This window comes from Ovis canadensis, chromosome 3, assembly GCF_042477335.2.
Source record: "Ovis canadensis isolate MfBH-ARS-UI-01 breed Bighorn chromosome 3, ARS-UI_OviCan_v2, whole genome shotgun sequence".
NCBI lineage: Eukaryota > Metazoa > Chordata > Mammalia > Artiodactyla > Bovidae > Ovis > Ovis canadensis.
The window spans coordinates 157,632,723-157,656,876 of record NC_091247.1 but is presented as its reverse complement, the minus strand read 5'-3'; the positions used below and the strand labels follow the sequence as shown (position 1 = coordinate 157,656,876).

The 24,154-nt window shown below is 38.7% G+C and overlaps 1 long non-coding RNA gene across 2 annotated transcripts in view; it reads left to right on the top strand.

Moving 5' to 3' along the window:
* Positions 1-18,061: 18,061 nt before the first annotated feature.
* LOC138437417 (uncharacterized) overlaps positions 18,062-24,154 on the top strand; it is a 78,132-nt gene continuing 72,039 nt past the window's right edge. For both annotated transcript variants that reach the window (XR_011255952.1, XR_011255953.1), the window contains exon 1: positions 18,062-18,229. This is a non-coding gene — a long non-coding RNA (uncharacterized lncRNA). The remainder of the gene's footprint in view (positions 18,230-24,154) is intronic.

Sequence of the window (24,154 nt, the reverse complement as noted above, 5' to 3'; positions counted from 1 at the left end):
AGCAGCAGAACAGACAAAATCTGCCTTACTGCTGACATCAAATCTAGGTCAAGTCAAATTCTTCCTTTTCTGATAATTCCCCATTAATGTGCCTCAACTGAAAGTAATTTATTATTGTCTTCCTGTACTTAAGGCTGATAGTAAAATGGAAAAGGTATGTATTCAACATAGCTTTTGCTTAAGACCTTGATTAACATTGGCCTAGGTAGGGAAGAGGACTGGGATTTGAGTGACAGGTGAAGAACAAGATTCCATACCCTTCCATCTGGTTTCAGGAAGGACAATCCTTCTGTTTTTAAACTTTACTCTTTTGTCTTCTATCTACTCTTCCCCAATACATTTATAAAACTTGATTCTCCTGTCTCATAATTTCTACTCCATATTAAAAATAAAAACATAATGGTATGCCCTTATGTTTGATCAAACTGACATATTTCAGAGAAGTGGCATGATTCATTAAAAGTAGCTCCAGACTAGAAATTTTACGATATCTGAATTCTAATAACAAATTTACTAAGGAGTTATCTCAACGATCATGTGCAACTTGCTTACCTTCTCTAAGGTTCAGTTTTAGGATGAAGACGATCTAGGAATGGCAAATCCAACTCTAAGGGCCCTTCAAACCCTGACAGTCTAATTCTTCAGTTGAAGCCTGGCTGCCTCTGTCTATTTTATTGAGTCTATTTTATTGCTTATATTAGATTGTGTCTGTGTGTGTACTCAGTCGCTCAGTCAAGATTATTCCCTCCTGAAAAGGTTCTCTGTAGAAACGGACTGACTGGAGACTAGAGTATAAAGTATTCCATGGTTTTTGGACCAAAATGAAGCAATTCTTTCTTACAGTTTAATTCCTACTGCCTGTCATTCAACCACTATAGTTTTATTTTTCCACATGGTAAAGGCTTTGACAATTGTACCAAGTATATCAGAGAAGTAAGCGTACTCGTTAATGAACAAATACCTTATCAGTAGACACTGTAACAGAAGAACGTAGGGGCAGGGAGAGTGAAGACAGATAAGGGAATGGAGGAATATGAAGATGAAGAAAGAGAAATAAATAATGAGGCTAGTGGGGAAAATAGAGGATATAGAAATATAAACTTTGCTTAGTTTATCTTATTTTCTCCCTGATACCTCCTTGATACAATAGCCCGCAGGGTCCCAAGCCATGTTTTGTTTTTGCCGTTGTGGTTTAGTCACTAAGTCTTGTCTGACTCTTTCCAACCCCATGGATTGCAGCACACTAGGCTTCCCTGTCCTTCCCTATCTCCTGGAGTTTGCTCAAACTCATGTCCATTGAGTCGGTGATGCCATTCAACTATCTTATCCTCTGTTACCCTTCTCCTCCTGTTCTCAATCTTTCCCAGCATCAGGGTCTTTTTCAATGAGTCAGCCCTTCGCATCAAGTGGACAAAGTATTGGAGCTTCAGCATCAGTCCTTCCAAGGAATATTCAAGGTTGATTTTGTTTAGGATGAACTAGTTTGATCTCCTTGCTGTCCAAGGCACTTTCAAGAATCTTCTCCAGCACCAAAATTCAAAAGCATCAATTTTTCAGCGCTCAGCCTTCTTTATGGTCCAACTCTCAAATCTGTACAGGACTACCTGCATTTTAGAAATCCATTACCAAAAATTAATAGTAAATAAGAAAACTCTTAAAAAACACAACTTTCAGTGAAATTTATACATTTATTAGTTTAAAAGTTATTAGCAAGTTCTCTCCTTTGCTTATGTAACTCCTGCCATTTTATATCTAAATTAATTATATGTGCTTCAAAGGAGAATAACCTATTTAGAGCTACCCAGCCATTACTACACAATCAGATCACCACTATGCACATTGTCACTCAAAAAGAAAAGAAATGTTGTCTTATCTGTCCAATTTATCACCCAAATAGCTTTTTGAAACTCCCTTGTCTCACAGCTAGGGCGGAAGTTAATCCACCCAACAAGCCAAACACCATGTTCCTTAAAAGGTCTGCTTGATTCTCTCCTAACAGAGACCACATGTTTGTATCAAGCCACCAACAGTGACCTTGATATTTTTCCAGCAGGATCACATTTGAACACGATATAAGGAATTAGCTCAAAAATTGGTGGTAAATCTATGGGCTTCCAGATTACTCTGTCTGCATCAAAAAGAACCGCATCTCTTTGATCCAAGTTCTTTTTGTGCAGTTGTTGTACATTTTTAGTTGACTCTCTGTTTCCCAACCACAGCCTGAAATCTTAGAAACATTTGCTAATGTTTCTAACAGGGCCACTAGCTAGCAAGGCTACTAGCTCTTGAGGAATATGTCTGTCTCCTGAACATCACACACATCTGGATTCTTTACATTAAGGCAAGAGGGAGGTGAAGACAGAGGAAGAGTAGGGCCCTCTCTATCCAGGAAAGGAAGCCCCACCCTGATCAGTACTTGGATGAAGGTGGATTTACTATGAGACTGAAGTTTCAGGGATTTCTCACTTGCTTTGACCTCTGGTAAATAAATATTCATTCTCTTATATGTTTATGTCCATTATATTTTTGCAATTTTTTCCCAAAAGAAATAATATAAACTTAGGGATCCAAAAACTTGGTTTCACCTTTCCTACTAGGAAGTCCTAGCAAATCTGAATGGTCTTTGCCACTCACTACCTGATTCTTGAGTTCTAATTTCTACATTGCAATGTGGAAACAGGAAGTCATAGAGAGAAGCTGAGTTGTACAATTATCTGGTGCACTTTATTAACAGTGAGGACTGATGTGGATAATTGACAATCTAGGAAATGTTTAATATATAACAAAAAATTTCCTTATACCTATCCATTTTACTTTGTGTACATGGAACAGATTTTCAAAGAAGAGTACTGGGAAAGAAACATTTTTAAAATTTTCTATCCCATTTTAAGTCATTAGAAACTTGAGAACTCAAATTTACAGAGATTGGCAATATTTTTTTAAATATTAATCTCCTCATTTCAGTTCAGTTCAGTAGCTCAGTGGTGTCCAACTCTTTGCAATCCCATGAATCGCAGCACGCCAGGCCTCCCTGTCCATGACCAACTCCTGGAGTTCACTCAAACTCACCTCCATTGAGTAGGTAATGCCATTCAGCCATCTCATCCTCTGTTGTCCCCTTCTCCTCCTGACCCCAATCCCTCCTAGCATCAGAGTCTTTTCCAATGAGTCAACTCTTTGCATGAGGTGGCCAAAGTACTGGAGTTTCAGCTTCAGCATCATTCCTTCCAAAGAACACCCAGGACTGATCTCCTTCAGAATGGATTGGATGGATCTCCTTGCAGTCCAAGGGACTCTCAAGAGTCTTCTCCAGCACCACAGTTCAAAAGCATCAATTCTTCGGTGCTCAACCTTCTTCACAGTCCAACTCTCACAGCCATACATGACCACAGGAAAAACCATAGCCTTGACTAGACGGACCTTTGTTGGCAAAGTAATGTCTGTGCTTTTGAATATGCTATCTAGGTTGGTCATAACTTTCCTTCCGAGGAGTAAGCGTCTTTTAATTTCATGGCTGCAGTCACCATCTGCAGTGATTTCGGAGCCCCCCAAAATTAAGTCTGACACTGTGTCCACTATTTCCCCATCTATTTCCCATGAAGTGATGGGACCAGATGCCATGATCTTTGTTTTCTGAATGTTGAGCTTTAAGTCAACTTTTTCACTCTCCTCTTTCACTTTCATCAAGAAGCTTTTTAGTTCCTCTTCACTCTCTGCCATAAGGGTGATGTCACCTGCATATCTGAGGTTATTGATATTTCTCTTGGCAGTCTTAATTGCAGCTTGTGCTTCTTCCAGCCCAGCGTTTCTCATGATGTACTCTGCATAGAAGTTAAATAAGCAGGGTGACAATATACAGTCTTGACATACTCCTTTTCCTATTTGGAACCAGTCTGTTGTTCCATGTCCAGTTCTAACTGTTGCTTCCTGACCTGCATATAGGTTTCTCAAAAGGCAGGTCAGGCGGTCTGGTATTCCCATCTCTTTCAGAATTTTCCACAGTTTATTGTGATCCACACAGTCAAAGGCTTTGGCATAGTCAATAAGACAGAAATAGATGTTTTTCTGGACCTCTTTTAAGTTCAGTTCAGTTCAGTTCAGTTGCTCAGTCATGTCCGACTATTTGTGACCCCATGAATCGCAGCATGCCAGGCCTCCCTGTTTGTCACCAACTCCCGGAGTTCACTCAGACTCATGCCCATCGAGTCAGTGATGCCATCCAGCCATCTCATCCTCGGTCGTCCCCTTCTCCTCCTGCCCCCAATCCCTCCCAGTATCAGAGTCTTTTCCAATGAGTCAACTCTTCACATGAGGTGGCCAAAGTTCTGGAGTTTCAGCTTTAGCCTCATTCTTTCCAAAGAAACCCAGGGCTGATCTCCTTCAGAATGGACTAGTTGGATCTCCTTGCAGTCCAAGGGACTCTCAAGAGTCTTCTCCAACATCACAGTTCAAAAGCATCAATTCTTCAGCGCTCAACCTTCTTCACAGTCCAACTCTCACATCCATACATGACCACAGGAAAAACCATAGCCTTGACTAGATGGACCTTAGTTGGCAAAGTAATGCCTCTGCTTTTGAATATGCTATCTAGGTTGATCATAACTTTTCTTCCAAGGAGTAAGCGTTCTGAGGAACTCTTTTAGACCTTTGCAAATGGGTAAGTAATAAATTTATCACAAATCAGGTACAAATAATAATATAACCTAAGCTCAGTTGTGTCCAACTCGTAATGACCCCATGGACTACAGCCTACCAGGCTCCTCCAGCCATGGGATTTTCCAGACAAGAGTACTGGAGTGTGTTGCCATTTCCTTCTGCAGGGGATATTCCCGACCCAAGGATCGAACCCCAGTCTCCTGCATTGTAGACAAATGCTTTACCATCTGAGCCACCAGACGGTGGCTCAGAGATAGAATATTAAGAAGTATTTCAAAAGTTACAAAATTCCAATCTGTGCATTTCACAGATTGACTATTAAATACGTCCCAATGGGGAAACTATTAGTAAAAAAAAAATAAAAAGACATGTTGACATTGGGCATATGTTATACTGAGCAAGACTGTTTAAAATTCTTCACAAAGCATGTTCAGGCTGCATTTTAATTAAATGCCATACAGAAGTTCTCATGTGAAAGAAGTGCTTTGAACCATGTGATAGTCCCAGGACAACAGTAAATTTCAAGAGAAAAACTGAACTGCTAAAAAGTCATGTCTGAAATTGTCCTCTTTGCCTTATTGTTTCAATATATTGACCTTGCTACTCAAAAAATTGCCTTAAATATGTTTTTTGGCATATTGGATCTTAGACTCCTGACCAGAGATTGAACCCGTGCCCCCTGCATTGGAAGTACAGTCTTAAACACTGGACTGCCAGAGAAGTCCTCCATTAAAATGATTTTCTCTGATATGTGACTGCTTTGCTTGATATCAAATGACTTTACAACACAATAATAACTAATACTTGTATCACATTATATTAAATGATTTTCACATACTCTATATCATTTAAATATCACATCAACCCTATCAGTTTTATCATTACCCTTCATTTTCATATAAGAACACTGAGACTCAAAGTGACTAATTCTAAATCTTAAGTCAGTATTTCACAGTAAATTTTTAAAATTTACTGTCATAAGCACTGTTCACAGTTTTCCTGCAACAGTTTTGTTACTTTCCCTTCATTAGCTCAAAAAGCAAGGCTCAGAGAAATACTTTAAATCCTCATGTTGATAGAGAAATATATATCAAATAAAAAATCCATTTTGAGTTTATTTTTGTGTATGGTGTTAGAAAGTGTTCTAGTTTCATTCTTTTACAAGTGGTTGACCAGTTTTTCCAGCACCACTTGTTAAAGAGATTGTCTTTAATCCATTGTATATTCTTCCCTCCTTTGTCTGTCAAAAACAAGGTGTCCATAGGTGCATGGATTTACCTCTGGGCTTTCTATTTTGTTCTATTGATCTATATTTCTGTCTTTGTGCCAGTACCATACTGTCTTGATGACTGTGGCTTTGTAGTAGAGCCTGAAGTCAGGCAGGTTGATTCCTCCAGTTCCATTCTTCTTTCTCAACATTGCTTTGGCTATTTGAGCTTTTTTGTATTTCCATACAAATTGTGAAATTATTTGTTCTAGCTCTGTGAAAAATACCATTGGTAGCTTGATAGGGATTGCATTGAATCTATAGATTGCTTTGGGTAGTATACTCATTTTCACTATATTGATTCTTCTGATCCATGAACATGGTATATTTCTCCATATATTAGGGTCCTCTTTGATTTCTTTCACCAGTGTTTTATAGTTTTCTATATATAGGTCTTTAGTTTCTTTAGGTAGATATATTCCTAAGTATTTTATTCTTTTCATTGCAATGGTGAATGGAATTGTTTCCTTAATTTCTCTATTTTCTCATTATTAGTGTATAGGAATGCAAGAGATTTCTGTGTGTTGATTTTATATCCTGCAATTGTATTATATTCATTTATTAGCTCTAGTAATTTTCTGGTGGAGTCTTTAGGGTTTTCTATGTAGAGGATCATGTCATCTGCAAACAGTGAGAGTTTTACTTCTTCTTTTCAAATTTGGATTCCTTTTATTTCTTTTTCTGCTCTGATTGCTGTGGCCAAAACTTCCAAAACTAAGTTGAATAGTAATGGTGAAAGTGGGCACCCTTGTCTTGTTCCTGACTTTAGGGGAAATGCTTTCAATTTTTCACCATTGAGGATAATGTTTGCTGTGGGTTTGTCATATATAGCTTTTATTATGTTGAGGTATGTTCCTTCTATTCCTGCTTTCTGGAGAGTTTTTATCATAAATGGATGTTGAATTTTGTCAAAGGCTTTCTCTGTATCTTTCCAACACCATACACAAAAATAAACTCAAAATGGATTAAAGATCTAAATGTAAGATCAGAAACTATAAAACTCCTAGAGGAGAACATAGGCAAAACATTCTCCAACATACATCACAGAAGGATCCTCTATGACCCACCTCCCAGAATATTGGAAATAAAAGCAAAAATAAACAAATGGGACCTAATTAAACTTAAAAGCTTCTGCACAACAAAGGAAACTAAAGCAAGGTGAAAAGACAGCCTTCAGAATGGGAGAAAATAATAGCAAATGAAGCAACTCACAAGCAACTAATCTCAAAAATATACAAGCAACTCCTGCAGCTCAATTCCAGAAAAATAAACGACCCAATCAAAAAGTGGGCCAAAGAACTAAATAGACATTTCTCCAAAGAAGATGGCTAACAAACACATGAAAAGATGCTCAACATTACTCATTATCAGAGAAATGCAAATCAAAACCACAGTGAGGTACCATTTCATGCCAGTCAGAATGGCTGCAATCCAAAAGTCTACAAGCAATAAATGCTGGAGAGGGTGTGGAGAGATGGGAACCCTCTTACACTGTTGGTAGGAATGCAAACTAGTACAACCACTATGGAGTACAGTGTGGAGATTCCTTAAAAAACTGGAAACAGAACTGCCTTATGACCCAGCAATCCCACTGCTGGGCATACACACCAAGGAAACCAGAATTGAAAGAGACACGTGTACCCCAATGTTCATCGCAGCACTGTTTATAATAGCTAGGACATGGAAGCAACCTAGATGTCCATCAGCAGATGAATGGATAAGAAAGCTGTGGTACATATACACAATGGAGTATTCAGTTCAGTTCAGTCGCTCAGTCATGTCCGACCCTTTGCTATCTGATGAATCACAGCACGCCAGGCCTCCCAGTCCATCACCATCTCCCGGAGTTCACGCAGACTCTCGTCCAACGAGTCAGTGATGCCATCCAGCCATCTCATCCTCTGTCATCCCCTTCTCCTCCTGCCCCCAATCCCTCCCAGTATCAGAGTCTTTTCCAATGAGTCAACTCTTCACATGAGGTGGCCAAAGTACTGGAGTTTCAGCTTTAGCATCATTCCTTCCAAATAAATCCCAGGGCTGATCTCCTTCAGAATGGGCTAGTTGGATCTCCTTGCAGTCCAAGGGACTCTCAAGAGTCTTCTCCAAAACCACAGTTCAAAAGCATCAATTCTTCAGCACTCAGCTTTCTTCACAATGGAGTATTACTTAGCCATTAAAAAGAATACATTTGAATCAGTTCTAATGAGGTGGATGAAACTGGAGCTTATTATATAGAGTGAATTAAGCCAGAAAGAAAAACACCAATACAGTATACTAACACATATATATGGAATTTAGAAAGATGGTAATGATAACCCTGTATACGAGACAGCAAAAGAGACACAGATGTATAGAACATTCTTTTGGACTCTGTGGGAAAGGGCGAGGGTGGGATGATTTGGGAGAAGGGCATTGAAACATGTATCATATATGAAATGAATTGCCAGTCTAGGTTCGATGCATGATACTGGATACTTGGGGCTGGTGCACTGAGACGACCCAGAGGGATGGTACGGGAAGGGAGGAGGGAGGGGGGTTCAGGATGGGGAACATGTGTATACCTGTGGCAGATTTATGCTGATGTATGGCAAAACCAATACAACATTGTAAAGTAATTAACCTCCAATTAAAATAAATAAATTTATATATTTTTAAAAATCCAGAAAGCATAAAACCAAAACAAATATTACATAGGTATTATAAATCGTGATCTTGGGGGGATAAAAGAGTAAGGAGCTATTGTTCAATGGATACGGAGTTTTGGTTTTGCAAGATGAAAAGAGTTGTAGTGATGGCTGCACAACAATGTGAATCTACTTAATGCCAATGAACTTAAAAACTCTCTAAGATGTAAAATTTATGTGTTGGGTTTCTCAGGTGGTGCTAGTGGCAAAGAACCCACTTGCCAATACAGGAGATGTAAGAGACATAGGTTTGATCCCTGGGTTGGCAAGCTTCCATGGAGAAGGGAATAGCAACCCACTGCAGTACTCGTCCCTGGAAAATTCCCATGGACAGAGGAGCCTGGCAGGCTACAGTCTATAGGGTTGCAAAGAGTCAGACACAACTGAAGCAACTCAGCATCAACCAGGCATGTTATATGTACTTTAACCCCAAATTTTGAAATGTTCATTCTTTGAAATGTTTGAACTCTAGGGAAATAGGACTAATTACTAAGAGTCTTGTTCCATAAGGTAGCTCTTTACATTTGCCTGTATAGTTACAATGGACTTTGATTTAAAAAACTTCAATGACCTGGAAACATGCTCATGATGTAACATGAAAGTAGGTGGGGGAAGCAACATATAAAACCATAGAGAATAATAGCACAGATTTTTTTCCTTAAAAATTTGTGCAAGGACTTGTTAGAGGTTGGGGGAAAAAGGCACCAAAATAATAGCGGTTAGTTCTTGATCAAGGGTCAGCAAAAATGTTCTCTAAAAAGCTAGATGGTAAATATTTTAGGCTTCATGGCACACAAAAGGTCTCAGCTGCATGTTCTTCTTTGCAGGCACACAAGGTGAAGGTATTTACAACCCTTTAAAAATGTAAAAAACACTCAGCTCAAGGGCATACAAAAACAGGCCTTAGGCAAGATTCAACTCTGACTGACTCTAAAATGTCAGAGGTATGGGTAATTTTAATTTTCTTCTGTTTTTTCTACATTCTCAAAATATTACACTATGGACACACAGCACATTTCTATAACAGAAAAATAAAACAGCAATATGTCATGATTTTAAAGATCTCCTCGTATTCTGTGTGTAGTCTTTTTTTTCTCCTGAGCAGCTCATAAAATTAGGAGAGTATGACTATTATCTGTTATTCTCAAGGAAACTACTCAAGGTCTGAAAACCTCTTCCAAGAAGATGGACAATACTAAGGGAGAAGAAAATTACACATTCAGACAGAATCTGTAGTGAGACTCCCTTTTGTTAATTGTATTTGTTTGCCTCTTGTGATTCTATGAGGAAAAGGAAAGACGGTTAGATGCCACCTTTGAAGTGAGGCTGTGATGTAACCAAGAGACTTCAAGTTCTGCCTGGAAGATCTCAACCTCTGAAATAATAATGCCACCATGTCCGCAGGGCTTAGTTATAGGTAGTGGACCAGCTCCCTGGTGTTTGCCTATGGGAAGGAAGCCATGTGAGGTCAGGAACCCTGGACTATGACTAGGCATGAGTTCTTTCATTGGCAGAGGAATAAAAGCAATGGGCATAACATCTGATTTCAGCTTAGCCTTGCCTTTCACAATAAAAAATGGTCAAGGAAGTAAGCCAGAAAAACAAACAGCTCTCTATCTATGGGGTTATGAAAATGTTCTTTCATTGTGATCAGAATACAGGGAGTCAGTTTTACTTCAGAGAGGGGCATCATCTCTAATTTTGAAAATCTCTCGCAGGTCAAGGTTCTTTCTAATTATTCCAATACAAGTAATCAGAAATTCTTGTATCCTGGAACTGAAATTCTTATGTTTGCCAACCAAGTTTTACAGAAGAGTATTCCTGAGTATCTGAGTTCCATGAAAGGAAAATGTGACAGGGATGGAATTCTTTATTTGAGAGCCCTTGGGAACATGGGAGTGGCTTCATGGCGATGCTAACCAGATGGAGTCAGAACCTCCCTATATTTCCTCTGCAGCAGCACAAGGTTTAGTAACAGCTAAGAGTAAGGAGCCACTTGACTCAGAAGATAACTAAGCATTTTACTCACAGGTTCACCGACCCTTTGTAATACTAATCACAAGTAATAATCATCATAAACAAATAATAGAGAAGGTACTTATCTAGCATACCAGGTTTGTGGAGTTTTGGCTTGGTAATTAATTCTTATTTTTTCAAGGTGCTAACAAGCCCAAGCTCGCTGTGCTCACTGCATGACAGGCCAATGAATCTGAGAGACGAGGGGTTGAGGCAAGGAAGAGACATTAATCGGGGAGCCCGCTGACCCAGAAGATGGCAGGCTAGCACCTCAAAATAACCATCTTATCGGGGTCTGGATGCCAGGTTCTTTTATAGATCAAAGATGAGGCGAGATGAAGAAACAAAGTAAAAAGGCCATTAATGTTCCAAACAACTAGAACAGCAAGCCTTAAGCAGGGGATGTGATAATGTCTTCCTTCCTGCCATCTACAGGTGGACAGGGTTCTGAACAAGGCACTTTAGAGTCAAGCAGAGGGGCAGGGTTCTCTGAGGCAGGCCACTCTGTACAATTATAAAACCAAAAGTAGTGAAAAGCAAGTCAAAGAAACAGTTCCAACACAGAGTCAGAATTGGCTTCTTCTCTGCAACAAAAGGAGATAAGGAGAACCACCTGACATAGCTTCCACACCATCCCTGCTATGGTCTGAATGTTTATGTTCCCCCAAAATTCATATGCTGACATCCTATTTCTCAATGTAATGGTACTGGGAAATGGGATTTGGGGAGGTACTTTTGTCATGAGGGGAGAATCCTCATGCATGAAATCTGCCTTATGAAATAAGCCCCAGAAAGATTCTCACCCTTTGCCACCATGTGAAAAATCCCTACCCTTTTTATACTTAGTGAGAAGTCACCAGCTATAAACCAGAAAGCAGGCCTTCATCAGAACTTAAGCCTCCTGGCACTTTAATCTTGGACGTTCCAGCTTCCAGAACTGTGAGAAATAATTTCTGTTGTTTCTAAGTCACTCCATCTGTTGTATTTCCTTGCAGGAACCCAAACAGACTCAGAAAACAACCTTGTGTGCTTTGGTTGCACATGATCTGCCCTGAGGGGAAAAAAAATCACTTTTGGAAATGCCACTGCAATCAGGGACTCTGACGAGAACTGTATTAATATATATTAATTAATGTATTAACTGTATTAATAGCTGCCATCCAAAGATGTTCTAATCTGTATTCCTCCTTGACCATTCTACCCATTCTATTAAAATAAACTCATAATGCTTTTAAAACACCCTGTTCTTGGCCTCGTGCTAAGAGAACATTCCCTCTTGCCACTGCTCTTAAAAAGAGAGGGAGAGGAGGCAGTGTTGGAGGTGAACTTCAGCAAATGAATCAGAAGTGCCTGTGCTCCAGGAATCATGGGGCCAGGAAGGCTCCAGAGCACTGGGAACAGTCAAAGTGCAGTTGAATGGGCTGTACTCAGGAGTTTTACAGGCTCATTCACAATTTGGAAGTCATTATCTCAAGCACATCTCAAGTGGAAACCTCCTTCCCTGTAGTCCCTGTTTTTCTTTTTTTTTACTGTGCTTTAAAGCTTTGAAAGAGAAGTCAGTTTTGCCAGAGACAGATACACCTACAGAATACACAGTGCTTTATTGCTCTTCTTTTCAATTAATCTTCCGTGTGCTGGCCTAGTGGGACCATTCTCTGGCGATGTTCCAGAGGACTCTGAGACTGACTCCCATCCACCTGTCATTGTTTCCTTGGTGGTTTCATTATTTCCCTCTGTTTTCCCTGGCAGCAGCAGCTCTATTAATTGAAGTCACTTGTTTGGTGGCATGTCCTCTCTTCCCCGAGAGGAACTGAAACTCCACGTGCTGCTCTGTTGCCAGCTCACCACTGTCTGCATTTGCACTTGACTACAGAAGAGGAGGACAGTGTCAGTCTGAATCCAAATTGATCTTGCTGGGGGTCTGCAGAAACTGCAACTGCAGCAAATGCATACATACTGCAACTGCAGCAAATGCATACATACTGCCACATCATAAGTGTGCCTTAATTTAGACAAACTGAAGTGTGGAAAAGTATAATTTAGGAAACGGAAAAATCTGAGATGATGGTTCTTAGAAGCATAATTTTTTAGATAAAAGCAAACTTGGAAGCCACTTAATTCAACCCTTTATTGAATGCATGATTCCTTCCTATAATAAAATCACCTATAAGTGGCTCTCATGATAATATTGGGAGCATTCAGTGATTAGCATGTTCTCTCAAGAAGTAGTTCATGCCATTTTCAGAGAGATAATAAAATTTTTCCCATATATTCAGCCAAAATCTATTCCCTTATTTAACTTCTTTACTTGAATATTCATACCTTCAACTATAAAAAATTCAATTTCCTACCCCAAACTTCAACTATTTTTAGACAACTATAATAATCCATAAGTACTCTTTTCTCCAAGCAATATATCCTCAGTATTTCCAACCTTTCCTTATACCATCATGATGTCTAGATATTTCCTTCCTTCCTTACTGGTTGTTTCTTTCTTCTTTGACAAAATTGCCTCTCCTAAAGGTGTGGATCCCAGAACTGAACCAGTAAGCTAAATGCTGAGTATAGAAGGAATTTGTCATATCCCATAAAAGACAGAAAATATTAAAATATATGAACAGCATGTCCTTCCCTAGCAATAATACTTAAAATGTAAACTCCCCATTCAAAAGACAGAGAGTGGCTGAATGAATTTTTAAAAATCAATACATTGTTTATAAGAGATTCTCTTTAGATTTAAGAACATACACAGGCTGAAAGGAGGGGAAAATATCCCATGTAAATGCTAACCAAAAGGGTAGAGACAGTCATACTTACATCAGACAAAATAAATTTTAAGTCAAAACCCATCACAAGAGAAAAAAAAAATACATTGCATAATGACAAAAGGGTCAAATTACCAGGTAGATATAAAGCAAATATTGACAAACTGGAAAGAAAAATAGATAGTAACAAAATGATAGATTTCAATATCTTGATTTCAATAATGGCTAGAAATCCAAACAGAAGATCAAAAAAAGACATTAGAAAACATCTTAATGCAAGGGAAAAAAAAACCCACAACATAACAAAATTTATGGGATGCAGCAAAAGCAGTACTATGAGGGAATTTTACAACAACAAACACATTGAAAAAGTAGACAGATCTCAAATAAATAACCTAAATCTACATCTCAAGGAACTAGAAAAAGAAGAACCAAGTAAACCTAAAATGAGCAGAAGAAAGGAAATAATATAGATTAGAGCAGAAATGCATGAAACAGTAAGTAGAAAAAACAATGAGTTTTTTTTTAAGATCAACAAAATTGACATAATTTTAGCTAAACTAACTATGAATAAAAGAAGAAGACTCAAATAAAATCAGAAAGGAAAAGAGGAGACATTTTATTTTGGCTTAGGGACCAAATGTCTCATGGAACCAAATGTCTTATGGATGTTTTGAACAGGACCAAATGTCAGCTAGCCAAGAACGAACACCAATCCTTCTTAAACTCTTAAAAAAAAAAAAAAAGAAGAAGGGAGGAAATACTTTCAATGGCATTTATGAGACCAGCATCACTCTTAATACTAAAGCCAGATGATACTATAAGAGAAGAAAACTACAAATCAATATCCCTGATAAATACATATGCAAAAATCCTCAACAAAATACTAGCAACAATTGAATTCAGTAGCACTTTTTATGAGGATAATATAACATGAACAAGTGAGATTTATCCTGGGATGCAAAGATAGTTCAACATATAAAAACCAATCAATAAGATACACCACACTAACAAAACAAAGCTTAAAAATCACAACATACCTCAATACATATTAAAAAAGCATTTGACTAATTGAACACCACTTCATTATATTAAACAGTTTGGGCTCCCAAATCACTGCAGATGGCAATTGCAGCCATGAAATTAAAAGACACTTACTCCTTGGAAGGAAAGTTATGACCAACCTAGATAGCATATTCAAAAGCAGAGACATTACTTTGCCAACAAAGGTCTGTCTAGTCAAGGCTATGGTTTTTCCAGTGGTCATGTATGGATGTGAGAGTTGGACTGTGAAGAAAGTCGAGCGCTGAAGAATTGATGCTTTTGAACTGTTGTGCTGGAGAAGACTCCTGAGAGTCCCTTGGATTGCAAGGAGATCCAACCAGTCCATCCTAAAGGAAATCAGTCCTGGGTGTTCATTGGAAGGACTGATACTGAAGCTGAAACTCCAATATTTTGGCCACCTCATGTGAAGAGTTGACTCATTGGAAAAGACTCTGATGCTGGGCGGGATTGGGGTCAGGAGGAGAAGGGGACGACAGAGGATGAGATGGCTGGATGGCATCACCAACTCAATGGACATGAGTTTGGATGAACTCCAGGAGTTGGTGATGGACAGGGAGGCCTGGCGTGATGTGATTTACGGGGTCACAAAGAGTCGGACACGACTGAGCGACTGAACTGAACTGAAAAAAGCTATGGATAGCTGGAAACTGTTCAGTTGCTAAGTTGTGTCTGACTCTTTGCAACCTCATGGACTGCAGTGCACGAGGCTTCTCTGTCCTTCACTATCTCCCTGAGTTTGCTCAAACTCATGTCCATTGAGTCAGTGATGCCATCCAACCATCTCACCCTCTGTCACACCCTTCTCTTCCTGCCCTCAATCTTTCCCAGCATCACGATCTTTTAAAAATAAGTCACTTCTTCGAATCTGGACTTCCCTGGTGTCTCAGATGGTAAAGCGTCTGTCTACAATGTGGGAGACCTGGGTTTGATCCCTGGGTTGGGAAGATTCCCTGGAGAAGGCAAACTCCAGTATTCTTGCCTAGAAAATCCCATGGATGGAGGAGCCTGGTGCAGGCTACTGTCCATGGGGTCGCAAAGAGTCGGACACAACTGAGCAATTTCACTTCACTTCAAATCAGGTAGCCAAATATTAGGGATGAGCTTCAGCATGAATATTTAAGGTTGATTTCCTTTAGGACTGACTTGTTTCATCTCCTTGCAGTCCAAGGTACTCTCAAGAGTCTTATCCAGCATGACAATCTGAAAGCATCAAATCTTTGGCGCTTAGCCTTCTTTATGATCCAACCCTCGTATCTGTACATGACTACTGGAAAAATCATAGCTTTGACTACATGGACCTTTGTCGGCAAAGTAATGTCTCTACTTTTTAATATGCTGTCTAAATTTGTCATTGCTTTTCTTCCAAGGAGCAAGCATCTTTTAATTTCATGGCTGCAGTTGCTGTCTGCAGTGATTTTGGAGTCCAAGAAAATGAAATCTGTCACTCCTTCCACTTTTTACCCTTCTTTTTGCCATGAAATGATGAAACTGGATGCCATGATCTTCTTTTTCTGAATGTTAAGCTTTAAGTTTGCTGTTTCACTCTGTTCTTTCACCCTCATCAAGGGGCTCTTTATTTCCTCTTTGCTTTCTGCCATGAAAATGTTATCATCCATCCGCATATCTGAGATTATTGATATTTCTCCCAGCAATCTTGATTCTAGCTTTTGATTCATGCAGTCCAGCATTTTGCAAGATGTACTCTGCATATAAATTAAATAAGCAGGGTGACAATATACAGCCTAGCCATATTCCTTTCCCAGGAAGTAACCTCAACATAAAAAAGTGCAATATATAAATAGTTCATAGCCATCATATTCAGATGAAAAACTGAAAGATTTTTAAGACAAGGATGCCCACTCCTGTCACTTCTATTCAACATAGTCCTGAAAGGTCTAGTCAGAACTGTTAGGCAAGAAAAAGAAATAAAAGGCCTCCAAATGAAAAGGAAGAAGTAAAATTATGTCTGTTCACAGATGATACAATCTTACATATTTTGTTGGTGTTCAGTCACTAAGTTGTGTCTGATTCTTTTGCAACCCCATAAACTGTGGCTCACTAGGCTCCTCTGTCGATGGGATTTCCCAGGCAAGAATACTTCAGTGGGTTGCCTTTTCTTTCTCTAGGAATCTTCCTGACTCAGGAATCGAATTCTCATCTCCTGCACTGGGAGGCAGATTCTTCACCACTGAGTCAACAGGGAAGCCCAGTCTTACATACAGAAAACTCTATGAATAGGAAATAAGCCCTTGCTGCTGCTGCTGCTAAGTTGCTTCAGTCATGCCCGACTCCATGCGACCCCATAGGCGGCAGCCCACCAGGCTCCCCCGTCCCTGGGATTCTCCCCTTACCAGACACCAAATCTGCCAGCACCCTGATCCTGGACTTCTAAACCTCCAGAATTGTCAGAAATAAATGTTTGTTAATTAAACCACCCAATCTATGGTATTTCAGTTATAGCACTTCTAACTGATGAAGACACCCAGTATACAAAAAACAAAAAATAACAGGTGTTGACAAGTATATGGAGAAACTGGAACCCTTATTCACTGTTGGTGGCAATGTAAGATGATACAGCTACTACAGAAAACAATACGGAAATTTTTATAAAGTTAAAACTAGAACTGGGAATTCCTTGGTGGTCCAGTGGTCCAGATTCTGCACCTCCACTGCAGGTGTCAGGGATTCGATCCCTGATCAGGGAACTAAGATTCCTCATGCAGTGCACTGTGGCCAAAAAGAAGAAACAGGACTATCATATGATCCAGCCATCCCACTTCTGAGTACATATCCAACAACACTGAATTCAGTATCTTGAAAAGATATTTGCAATCCCATGTTCATTGCAGCACTATTCATAACAGCCAAGCAACACAAATGTTCATTGACAGACAAATGGATAAATAAAATGCAATATATACATACAATGGATTGTTACTCAGCCATAAAAAAAGGAGAAAATCCTGTCATATGCTACAACAGTAATGAACATTGAAGACATTATGCTAAGTGAAAGAAGTCATTTCACAGAAGGACAAACACTGCATGATTCAACTACCTGAAGTGGTCAGGCTTACTGAACTAGAAAGTAGAATGGTGGTTGCCAGGAGCTGGGGGAGGAGGAAATAGGGAGTTGTTCAATGGGTATAAAGTTTCAGTCATGCAAGATGAAAAGTTCTAGAGAACTGCTGTACACCATCATGTCTATAGTTAACAATACCCAGAAAACTTAAAATTTGTGAAGAAGGTAAAGCTCATGTTATGTGTTTCTTTAACCTCAGTAACAGTAATTTTTGAAAGCCGACCTTGCACGCATTCCATGGATATCAATATCCCTGGCAAACAGAGAAACCTGTACAAGGAAAAACAGAACTACCCAAGTTTATGGATATACCAGACTTTGCAAATAATCATGCCATTCAGCAGCCCATTCATGGTCTTTAGAGTATCTAATAGCTTTGTAAAAGTGTTCATGGGTGAAAAAGAAGGAAGCACATACAGTCCAGCTGTCTCAAGAGAGTCTTCAGCTTTCAGGAATGAAGTCACACATTCACAGCTGCTTCCTGTTTTTTCAAACACCTTCCCCACCTTCTGCACATCAAGCAAGCATGCTGCAAAACGTGAGCCCAACAGGAAGCTGCCTGCAAATTCAGGTAGCTTTTCTGCATCTTAAAGAGGTCTTGAAGATACCTTCAGAGAAATGCCAGCAAAAGTTGTAGTCATTTGGGGAAGAATGAGTCTGGAAAACAAATACACAGTGGACTAGCACCAAGAGGGTAAGAATATTCTTCTGTGCAAATGCTCTCTGCAAGTTACATTTTAAACAAATAAATGTGTTTTCCTTTAGGTTTTTGGCTCCTGTGGGTGAAATTAGGAAAACTCCCTGCAGGGAGTGGGGAGTGTCTATCATTTCTCTGATAGAAGGGAGGGAGAAGTAGGAGGAACTCTGTGGTGGAGAGAAGGAAGAAGGCCTTCATGGCCAGAAAACCCCAACTGAGCTCAGGGGAAGGATCACTTGAAGGATTTTTCTGTTTCAGGAAGCTCACAAACTTTCCTGGGATTTCAGAACCACCACCTTGAGATATGCGTGTAGAGCTGATTAGACTGCATAGTGTTCACAGTAAGCTTTGATAGAGCAATTCTGGAGAATGTCATCTTAACATGGTCACAGGTAGACTAGCTGGACTGAGAATGCAGGCTGCATACTCAGCTTTCAAATAGATTCAGTGAAATAGTTCAAAGTGATGAGTGTCAGGCCTCATAGAGGGGCTGACTAATCTTGGGTAATAGATTGATTTTTTTGATATAATTAAAATTCAAAATGCAGGAAATTGGTAACTTCTGATAGCAGTACTTGTTCAGCTCCCAGTATGTGTTCTTACAGTTTGCTTTTGCTTGGTTCCTTGTTTTTTTCAATCCATACTGCCAAATTAGGTTAAACTGTAAAAAATGCTTTTATTAAACTGACTTTGATTTTTTTCCTGAAATGAAATTAAAATCAATAACCACAAAGGTAAGCTTCTTCCAGTTAATTGGTTAAAGGGTTAGATAGAATTTTCTTCTGCTGGGATACAAACCACTATCTATAATCTATACTGGTCAAAACTGGTCCATGTACATCTTAAAGAAGACCACCCTTAACAGTGAGTTAAAGGAAAAAAACTATATAACAAACAAAAATTATCTAATACATTTTATTTGGAAAATTTTATACATCTAAGACTTTGGAAAAAAAATTGATTTTTTTTTAACTGTAAAATCTGTTCTACACAAGAATTGCTTTCTCTTCCAGCTGACTCATGTAGCTTGGAAGAGCACCATGTCACTGTAGGTGAACATCTACTGAGGATCTCACCATGTAAATGCTGTAGATTTTAAAAAGTTCTTTTCTTGAGGAAACTGATGTCCTCTCAGGGCATAGATGTAACAGTAGAAAAATCACCAAATAATGACAAAGGCAGGCTGGATTCTAGTCTTGGTTGTCCCATCTAGGTTTCAATTCTCTCATTAGCAAAATGAGGGAGTTGAATTAGGTATTTACTGAAACCCCTTATAGCTTTAAAATGTATTGCTTCTTAGGTTAAAAAAAAAAACCTGGAATAAAATATGTCATGTGCTAAGTGTCAGATGAGTTGTTATAATGGGTCTGAGAAGGAAGACACTGTATTAGGCTGGAATAACTGGGAAGAACTCTGCAGGACTGAGAACACGGGCAGGGTCTGGAAAATGGACAGAACCTATGAAGGCAGAGAAGAGGAGCAGGAGCTCACCGGCTCATTCAGGAGAGTGGGGGATGCTTGAATGTGGCTATATTAACACAGACCCCCAGATTCACCTCTGAGTGCTAGAGAAAAATCCTCTTTCTTGCTGCTCTGACATTCTCCACTATTCTCTTTATCCTCAAATTCTTGTTGCTCTTCCTTTTACTATATGATAACATCCTAGATCCTGCATTTTTTGAGGATTTGATGTTAGCTGATAAACACTCCCTCAATTTTCCCTACCACTTCATCTCAAATTATTCTATATTTTCACTGAGGTACCTGCATAGCTTGCATTTAAAAGGTGTTTATTATGAGCTTGGTCCTTACATGTATGGGATCACCTAATCTTTTCAACAACTTTACGAGGTAAATACTATCAACTCTGTTTTACAGATGAATAAGATGTGTGCCCAAGATCACTCAGCCAGTAAAGAACAAAAACAAGGATTTAAATTTAGGTAGTCTCACACAGATGGCCAACAAACACATGAAAAGAAGCTCTAAATCATTAATTATTAGAGAAATAAAAGTCAAAGCCACAGTGGGGTGTCACCTCACGCTGGTTAGAATGACCATCATCAAAAACATCTACAAACAGTAAATACTGTAGAGTGTGTGGAGAAAAGGGAACCCTCTTACACTATTGGTGGGAATGTAAGTTAACACAGAAACTACAGAGAACAGTACAGAGGTTCCTTAAAAAACTAAGAATAGAACTACCATATGACCAAGCAATCCCACTACCAGACATATACCCAGAGAAAACCATAATTCAAAAAAATATACACTCCAATATAATCTGCAGCATACTTAAAAAATACCCAAGACATGGAAGCAACCTAAATGTCCATCAACAGAGGAATGGATAAAGAAAATGGGGTACATAGACACAATGGAATATTCCTCAGCCATAAAAAGTAATGAAACTGCATCATTTGCTGAGACGTGGATGGGCTTAGAAACTGTCTACAGAGTGAAGTCAGAAAGAGAGAAACAAATATCATATATTAAATGCATATATATAGAATAGAGAAAAATGGTATAGAGAGTCTTATTTGCAAAGCAGAAATAGACACACAGACATAGAGAACAAACATATGGATACTAGGGGGAAAGGCAGTGTCAGGGGGACAGAGATGGGTAGGATGAATTAAGAGATTAGGACTGACATATATATATATACTACTGTGTATAAAATAGATAGCTAACGAGAACCTACTGCATATCACAGGGAACTCAGTTCTCTGCAGTGACCTAAATGGGAAGGCAATCAAAAAAAGAGGAGATATATGTATATGTATGACTGATTCACTTTGCCGTACAGCAGAAACTGACACAGCAATGTAAATAACTATACTCTGACAAAAATAAATTAACATTTAGGTAGTCTCAGTTCAGAGTCTGCATTCTTTCCCTGATCCTGAAGAGAAGTGGGGGAAGGAGTGAGTGAGTGTGTGTGTGTGTCTGTGCATGTGTGCACATGCAAGCATGTGTTCATGTATATGGAGGCTAGAGGATTTGAACATAGTTCTGTATATATTATTTGACATTCAGTACTCATCTATCCCTTCTACCTCTGAATTCTATCCTATCCTTACTCACCTATTCAAGAACCTTGTATCAGTTAGCTTTTGCTGTGTAACAAACCGCTTCAAAATTTAGTATCTTAGAATAACCACCATACATCATTGCTCACAAGTCTAAAGGTAAACCAGATATTTCTTCTAAGAAGACCCAGGCTGGGCTGATTTCAGCTGTATTTACTCACACCTCAGTGACCAGCTGGAGGCTTGTCTGGAACTGGATAGTCTAAAATAGCTTTATTCACATGTCTGTAAATTGGACTGATGTCACTAGGGTGATAAAATTGGCTAGGCCACGTATTACTCATCATCCAGAAGTCTAGTTTGGGACTATTTATGTGTTAGAAATTGCAGGATGCCCCTAAAGGCCACAAAATAGAGCAAGCTCCTGTGGACAAGCACTTTACAAGTCTCTTTTTGCATTACAAGGGTTATCGTCCTATTGGTCAAGCAAAGCCATGATAAGGTCTAGAGTCACTCAGGCGTGTGAAGCAAAAGGAGCCACAACTACAGAAGCCTATAGACTCTGATGCACTAACTATATGCAGCACCCCTGCTCTCCCATCCGTCCCTTTCCACTGGCTCCTTCCCTCCACCTACCAATTCGGAGAAATCTATCCTGTTCTAGAAAACCTCCCTTCAATTTCATTATCCCCTGATATATACTGTATCTGAGTCCATGACTGCTAGGGATTGAATGTATAACTGAAAATTCCCTGAAATAATTTCCACATAGGACACATGATAATCAAAGGATAAGTAGTTTTAAAATGTGTAATAATCACAGCAATTGTAAAGAACTCAGACAAACAAAAAACTTTTTCAAGAAGGACTATTGTTTTATGGTGATAATAAGAAAGAAGACTGGCTTTTAGTTGGTTATATTTCTGTTTTTACATTCACTACTGACAATGCACCCCTTTATTATGTATGCAGAAGATAAATTTTCCCATTGTCCTGCCCTTGTACACCTATGCTCCAGAATCTCTCTCCTAAGTCTTAGAAAGGATGCAAGACATTTAACCTTGAAGTAACTCATTAAGTTAAAATAGAAACAAAAAAAAAATACCTATTTTATCTCTGGCTTTCCCTGAACTCCACTGGACGGGATATATACTTTTAGCTTTTTAAGTTGTTATATAACCTATACAACTGGTCTGTGTCTCCTCGGAAGTTTGTGTTTCCATATGTCCACATCCATGTCTATATGAAGTATTTTAAACCTTTTCAATTTAATAGGTTTTGCTGTTGTTCAGTCACCAAGTCATGTCTGATTCTTTGCAATCCCATGAACTGCAGCACCTCAGGCTTTCCTGTCCCTCACCATCTCTTAGAGGTTGCCAAAGTTCATGTCCATTGAATTGGTGATGCGATCCAACCATCTCATACTCTGTTGCCCTCTTCTCCTTCTGCTTTTAATCTTTCCAAGTATCAGGGTCTTTCCCATTGCGTCAGCTGTTTGCATCAAGTGGCCAAAGTACTGGAGCTTCAGCTTCAGCATCAGTCCTTCCAAAGAGTATTCAGGGGTGATTTCCTAAAGATTGACTGGTTTGATCTCCTTGCTTTCTAAGGTACTCTCAAGAGTCTTCTCCAACACCACAGTTCAAAAGCATCAGTTCTTCAGTGCTCTACTCTCTTTATTGTCCAGCTTTACCATCAGTACATGACTACTAGAAATACCATCAATAGGTATACAACAGTATGTAAGATTTTATTTGCATTTCCAGGCTATAAGAGCCTTGTATGCTGCATTTTACAGAATACCAAGGTGAGGTTTTTCTTTTATTTCTCTTGCTACATCCCCCATCTAACTTCTTTTAGTACTAATCTAATTCTTTTTAGTTCATGATATTTTGGTTGACAAATTAGTCACCATTTTTCTCTGGGTAAATATATCTCAAAGCAAGTGTTTGCTTCTCACAGTAAGAAAAGGTAAATTGTTTGTATAAGTAGAGGTAATCTCTCTCTGTCAGTTTTAAGACTTAGAAAACATCTCTTGGCTTCCTAATTTTCTTTTCCTTTAGTCTCCCCACTAGTTGATAACCACCACAAACAGCCAGAATACTGCATGTAAGTTTGTATCTGTGATATTTGCAGCTTGGCTTAAGAAAATGAATTAGCTGAAAACCTGACAAAGATATCCTCTAGTCATTTTCTTGCCCATGTACCATGGTGAGGGGTTTCAGACACAGACAGGACTCCATTGGACTTGCATCACTTTGATGAAGCTCAGATAAGCAACTAGGTTCTGGGGTCTTTTATAAAAAAGGATTTATTTTTCCTTATTTTTTAATTCCAGGATTTCATTGGGCAGACGAAGGTTTGTATTTTTTTAGAAAATCTCCCTGTCTTATGCAGTTCATGGTGTACTTTCCTCTCTTATTCAGATAAGATTTGGAAGAGCAATCTGGTGTTCATCTCAGTGAAAGCATCAAAATATCTTTGTCATATCATTAAATGGAACATTATGTAGTTACACAACATCATAAAGCTTTCTTAAAAGGTCATTGAAGACTCTTAAATGATCTGAAAAATGTTCATGAGTTCAGTCAGTGGAAATAAACTACAGATCTATATATGCATATCAATATTAGTTATGTCTCCATTTTGAAGTCTATTTATCTAGGTAGCTACTTAGACAAAGAAAGTATACCAAACTATTAACAATGAGTGAAGATATTTTAAATTATTAAATACCTAAAATATAGTTATGCTTTTCAATAGTTCTATCATGAACATGTATTATTTTTGTAATCCAAAATGATTAGAACAAAAAGCACTTATGTAAAAAGGATGATATTTCAAAATTCTAAGAAGATTTTATTTTATTTTTTTTGGCCTCACAGTGAAGCTT